Source organism: Myotis myotis, unplaced genomic scaffold (assembly GCF_014108235.1).
Source record: "Myotis myotis isolate mMyoMyo1 unplaced genomic scaffold, mMyoMyo1.p scaffold_m19_p_9, whole genome shotgun sequence".
In the NCBI taxonomy this organism is placed as follows: Eukaryota; Metazoa; Chordata; class Mammalia; order Chiroptera; family Vespertilionidae; genus Myotis; species Myotis myotis.
Genome location: NW_023416401.1, coordinates 20,587,132 through 20,593,976, shown reverse-complemented (window position 1 = coordinate 20,593,976; position 6,845 = coordinate 20,587,132).

Below are 6,845 nucleotides of genomic sequence, written 5' to 3'. Positions count from 1 at the left end.
ACCTGCGTGCAGAAGCAGCTACGGAAACCAGCTTTCTATGAAGGCTGACACTGTGGAGACCTGCAGAAACGTAAAACATGCACACTTCCTTCTCCCTAACTGTTTTGTGTGGGGGAATATAGTTATAACTCATCAGATATTTATGTGAGCATGTGATATGTTTATTATTTTGATTTTAAATAAATTATCGACAAATATCATTACAGTTTCTCAGCTGTAGATCCGCCAGTGGAAACCAGTGACAGACCCGCCCCGCGTGGCCAAGAGCACTTTGAGATCCTCAATCACTTTTAACTGCATAGAGAGCTCTTGAGACCGACAAGTTTGGGAACTGCTGATACAAGAAGCTAGCACAGTGCCTGGTAATTATTATTCATTATAGCTAGGAGTAATTATCAATGGCGAGTTCAATACGTGAGCTGGGAGTTCTCATGGGTGTGGGCTGGAGACCCTGATTAGGGATTGAGTTCCTGAAGCCAATGGCCAAGGTGGGGACCCTTCTGCTGGCTTCTAGAGCCCTCCCTGCTCTGCTCCTGGCAGCCCTCCCTGCCTGGCACTCATTGTCAGCTCGGGGTTCCAGCCCCAGCGCCAAGGGAAGGGCGCACCTGGCCGACCTTCAGCCAGGCACCTGGCGTGGCTGCCTCATGCTGTGTGCCTGCTCAGGGTCGCCCAGAGGAGGCGGTTGGTGCAAAGCGGGCAGAGGAGATGTAATAATAATAGCAGCTGCCAGGTGTCCAGCAGTGCTGTAAGCACTTTAGAAAAGTTGTCATTTGATCCGGGCAACAATCTGATGGGTTGTTTTTAAATGTACCGGGGATTTGATCATAATCGGGTTTGGTACGGTGACAGACATGAAGGCAACTGCCTTGGAAGAAGAGTTGACTACTCACAGCTCCCAAGAAGAGGGGCGCACCCCACCATGCAGGAGAGCGCCAGGGCCGCCAGGAGGCAAAGGGTGGGGGGCTGGCAGGGCCAGAGCCTCTACTGTGGCTTCACAGGAAGGAATGGACACGGCTCCAGGCTATAGGGGTGTCCTCCTTGTCTGGTCCCTGTACCTGGCCCTGGGGTGGTACATTGGTTTGCAGGGTGAGGCAAAGGAGATGGTTGGGGCAGGGCTTTCGATTGGTCAGTTTGCAAATGCAACGTGCACTCAAGGAGGTTGTTTAGCTAGTCCTGGGAGAGACAGCCCCTCCCTGCATCTGCAAGTCCAAGTCCACTAGACGTCAAAGCATCATCACACCACACATTCACACACACACACACACACACACACACACACACACACGATTAATACAGGGACTATTACTGTCTTCATTTTAAAGACGAGGAAATTGAGGCAAGGGCTAAGTGTCTTGTCCAAGGTCCACAGCTGGTACGTGGTGACAGCAGGACTTGAACCCAGACACTGTCGGCCCCAAGGCCGAGCCTTGACCTCTCCTCACCACACTGCCTCGCGCCAGGGCTGCTTCCCAGGCGGGGCTGCTCACTGGCTGGTTTCCACTCGCCCAGGGCGTGGCCATGGCCTCCACCTCATGGCCCTGGCACAAATGGGCTCAGCTCCAGCATCCGGCTGTAGCTCTGAGCACCATGACCTCGGGTAATGCTGCCTGGTAGGTGCCAATCTTGTTCCACTACCCAAGTTCTTGGGCCACTCAAGACTCCAGGAGAGATGGTTGCAATGGGAGAAATGTAGACACGGGTGGCCTGGGATGGTCGAGACAGCCCACTGCCCTCAGATTCATTATGGCCCACCTGCTCCTCCTTCCAGGTTCTCGGGGCTGTGAGGCCCCTGATGGTGGAGCAGGACTGGTGAGGGTGACTACTCCACCAGGGCGGCCTCACACCCCTCCCTGCTTCCACGAGTTCCACACTGAAGGACCTGGCAAGCCAGGTCAACCACTAGAACTCTGCAAAGGTCAGCTGGGATTATCTGATTTCTTTGTTGGTTATTATTATCATGAACTTGACCTCTAAACTGGGGAGATTCATACCTTCCTCTGGGAGTTGGTCAAGATGTGAGGACCTGGTGGGTCAAGTCCAGCTCTGAGCAGGGTGGGCAGAGCAGAGGACTCCATCATGGGCGATGGTGGGGAGGCTCCTTCCATTCTGGGGCGCTCAGGCCGGGACCAGAGCTGCTGGGAGCATGGCTGGTGGGCAGGTGGTGAGATGGCATTGGCAAGGTCACAGGTCTGGCGGGCTCTGGGCGCTCGCTGCCTGCAGAACCAGGGACAGGGCAGGTTTGTCTGGGCGGAGCAAACGCGGGGCGCCGGCGCCCCCTGCCGGCCTCCGCGCGCAGCACCGGCCCGAGCGTCCCGTGGCATCCACCGGGGTGCTAGCGACAGCGGATCCCGCAGCCCGGGCTGGGATTGGGGGCAGCGGGGATGTCCGTCCTTGCCCCCGAGCAGGCCGGCCCGCGGGTGAGAGCACGGACAAGCCTGGGGTGTGGACCCAACGCGAGCTGCATCCTCCTTGGGCAAAGCCTCAGTTCCTCCTTGCAGGAGACAGAGAAGGGGGGGCTCGCCTTTCCCCGCGCCGGTGTCTCCTCAACCTCTTCCCCAACCGCGTCCCTGCGTTTCCTCCAGTTCAGTCCAACCCCTCCCACCACCACCCGCCACGGGCGTGACCCTTTCTGCAATTCCAGTCACACTACGCTGCTTCTCTGCTTTCTTAAGACCCTTAAGGCGAAATGGTTGTTGCATAAAACGTTGCTTCACTATTAGAAATAAATCTGGGTCAGACAGACCCAAAGAGAGCTGACCAGGTCAGCGCCACCGACCGCCCAGGAGTCACAGGGGACGGAGGCCCCCTGATCTCCAGGCTGGTTACCCAGAGGGGCCAGGGATCCTCCCAAGATTACTGTGTGGGTCCCAGTTCCAGGCCAGGCTTCAGAAGCCCATTAGGCCACCACGGCCCGAGTCCGGTGTGGTGGGCTGGGCTGCTGTGCCGGGGGCTGCAGGGCAATCCACCCCAAAACTTGGTGGCACAAAAACCACCATTTTATTATGCAAACAGATTCTGTGGGTCGGTACCTCAGACGGCACCGTGGGGATGGCTTGTCTGTGTCCCTGGACATCTGAGGTCTCAGCTAAGGATGAGTCAGAAGGCTGGGGTCTGGCAGGTTTAGGCTGGAGGAAGCACCTTCCAAGATGCGGTCTCCATGGGCATCCTGGCCCCCAGCTGGGACTGGGCTCCACGGGGCTCTTGGCAGAGCTATGCCCACTGCCCCTCCTCTCCAGCTCCTGGGCCTCAGGGAGTCGAGTCGGCCTCCTTCAGGGTCAGCTGGATTCCACCTCCAAATTCAGGCTGTGGGTCCCTCACTGCTGCACGTGTAACGACTGGGGAGGGATCCCCTGAACCAGTTGCAGTAGCTGGGGGTCAGGAAGAGGGGCCATGGGAAGGGGTGCTGCAGGAGGCAGTTTTTTTAAAATCATGACTTGGTTCAACTGTCACTTCAAATCCAGGTACTTACAGGGAAGCAGAGTGGGGCTGCCAGATATAACAAGGAGATCGGGGCTCAGGGGGAGAGTCCCTCACACTCCCCTGCTCCTCCGTGTTTGCTCTGCCACGTTGCCAGAAGCAAGGGACCAAAAGCACCCACCTCGGCTGTCGCCTCAACCCATTGCCAGATGGGACCACCCAGTCTGGGAGTCACTGCCTCCATATGGCCAGCAGAGGGCAGCACAGCCCCGTTCTGCTTCCTCACCAGCTGAGCAGATGGGCAGGATGGAACTCAGGGCCACACCCATTACCTCCATCTCTCTGGGGTGAGGCCTGAGTATGAGATCGGATCCTCTTCCAGCAAGTGAGCTTCAAGGGAGCAGACTTGGTTGTGTTCACTGCCGTCTCCGGGGCCTGGTACACACATGATCAACACATATGTGAGTGCCGAGGTGAGAGGGACTGTGTGTGCTGTCCCAGATCTGAAAGTGCTTCTGGGGGTGTCAAAGGTCAGTGAGTCTGTCTGACCTCACAGGTCTGGGGGTGTCCATTGGGTTTGTTCCTGGCTGGGTCGGAGTGTGTGTCCAACTGTGGGTCTGTCCCTGATGCCCCCACTCACCTGGAGTGTCCAGCAGCCCTGCACACCCTCTGCTCACACTCACTCCCCTGGGAAGCCCCAGTGTCCCCAGCCCAAGGCCAGGGAGGCCCCAGTCCAGGCCTGTGTGGACGTCTCTCAGACATAAACCTCCTGCTCAGGCCCCAGGTACCTCTGTCCATGTGGGACCCTCATCACTGCATCCGGTTCTTTGGGGGTGGGTGTCTTCATATGCCTCATTTAAATACTAATAAAAGGAGTCCTTTGTGAGGTGTCAATCATGGCACCTGGGAGGCTAGGGCAGGTATGGAGGGAGGGGCAGCAGGGGGCCTTCTGTGACTCAATCGGGCTGAGCAATTCCTGGGTGCTCCCCAGTGACACTGACTCCAGCACAGCATGCTCATGAATGAATGAATGTCATGTGATTATTATCCATCCTCCCTTCACAGATAAGAAAACTGAGATAAGATGGAAGTGGTATCTTGCCAAGGGTCACAAAGTTATCCAATCCTCTCCTCCAGACAGAGGAGGATATTCTGAGTGATTCCATTGATATGAATATCTAGAAGAGATAAAACCACTTTGGAGTGAGGTAGTGATGCCTGAGGCTGGGAGTGGGGGTGGGGGTTACTAGAGAAGATGAGGAGTTTTTGGATGGAGTGTTCTGTATTTGATTTTGTGATCATTTTGAAAAGGAAAATGGGGGTGGGGGGGGTGGGGGGGGGAGGTGGCTTGCAACCTAGTTCAGTATCTGGTTAAAACTGCAGTCTTACTTCCCCACTCTGACTGACTTGGGCGGAGCTGCAGAGCCTAACCCCAGGGCCCCGCCACAGCTGACTTGGGCTGAGCTGTGGGGACCCTCAGGGGCCGCCACAGGAGGAGATATATAGGTCAGAGCCCCCCCCCCCCCCCCCCCCCGCCCCAGGTCAGTTCAGGCTTTGGATCCGGAATTCCCCTGGACTAGCAGATCTTCGAAATAAAGGTTAAACTTTCCTCCCTCAGAGTGCTGGCTGATCGTTCTCCCGTGCATTCTGCCACAAAAACAATTTGTGGCGTATATATTTGTCAAAACTCATTGAACTATCCAATTAAAATGCATGCATTTATTGTATGTAAGTTATACCTCAATAAGGGTTGTTTTGGGGGGGTTTTTGTAGTTTTTAAATCTGGTCTCCTGCCTCAGATCTCAGTGCTCTCACCCCCATCAAGGAGGAGACACTGGATGTGTTATCACTAGGTGTCCGTGTGGATGCAAGTTATTCATGGCACCCAGTGGGTGTTAGAATCCCATCTGGGCACAAACCAGGAGAGGCTACGGCAGTGCAGGGACGTTTACCCTAATTCTGGCTGGAACAACGGATTAACCAGTTGGCAAAAATCAAATGTAAAAAAATCTTACTCCACCTGGGTCCACTCAGACCTGGGCCAGGCATGGTCAGTCCAGGAAGCTGACCTTGGTTTATAAATCGGGGAACAGGAGGCCTGCCCTGTTTCCCTTGACGCTGGTTTCCACGACCCCACTCACCCCTGGGTCAGTCACTGTTCCAGAATCTGCCCTCCTTCTGAGTCCGAGGCCCATGCCAGGCTGATTTATAATACCTTTCTCCGAGCAATGAACATTTTAGAGTAAGACTTAAATTTAACAAGTTCCCTGGTGGCCTCTTCCAATTTGCATGTTGCCTCAGCAAACACAGCTGAAGTTTATAGGCTCCCTGGGTGGTAAAAGATTACCCAGGGATTTTCAAAGCCTTGGCATATCCTGTTCTTTTTAGCCTCATAATGATCCAGGCCAGTGCTGAGGGCAAGAAGGTTCCGGAAGCACAGTGCCATGAGCTGAAGTAAAGGGACCACAGTCCCCGTGGGTTGAGAACTTGAATTCCATCTTAAGGATGCCGATCGGCAGGAAGGACTCACAACGGCATCCTCTGTCCTGCACGTCCCTGTCTTGGAAATCCGGATGACCCGTGTCCAGATAAATCCCACGAGCTACCCACTTTATTTCCTCTCCTCACTCCCATCCTCCCCTACCTTCTCCAGGCAACCCTTCTACTGTGTATCTGCGGGTTTGTATGTGTTTTTGCAAACGCATTGTTTCTTATGTGTACATATTTTTAGTGTCTGTAAATGATAGTGCTGCATCTTCGTTTTTTACTTTTTTTGAATATATTTTTTTTATTGATTTCAGAGAGGAAGGGAGAGAGATAGAAACATCAATGATGACAGAGAATCATTGATTGGCTGCGTCCCGCACGTCCCCTACTGGGGTGGATCGAGCCTGCAACCCGGGCATGTGCCCTTGGCCAGATTCGAACCTGGGACCCTTTAGTCCACAGGCTGATGCTCTATCCACTGTGCTAAACCAGCTAGGGCCGTTTTTTACTTTTTTGACTCAGCTGTTTTTAAGGTCCACGGTAGATGTCGTCTGTGGTACTCCATGGCGTCAGCCACAGGGTTTCCCTGCACATTGTCCCAGGGGTGGGCTTTACCCCACCCCTCCCACAGTCACACTGGATGAGCATCCTGATACACGCCTCCTTATGGACCCAGGTGAGAATTTTGTTGGGGACATTTACCCACACGTGGAATTCCTGGTGAGTGGGTCAGGCACATCCTTCATTTGCTGAGTTGTATCAGGTAGCTTTCCAGGATGGCCACAGGAGCAGAGCACCGGAGTCCCTGTATCCCTGCCGACACTGGGCATTACCACCTTTAAAATGGGTGCTCATCTGATGGGTACAAAATGAAAATTGTTGCTTTAGTTTGTGTTTCTCTGATGATTGAGTTTGAACATCTCTTCACAGACTTGGTAGCT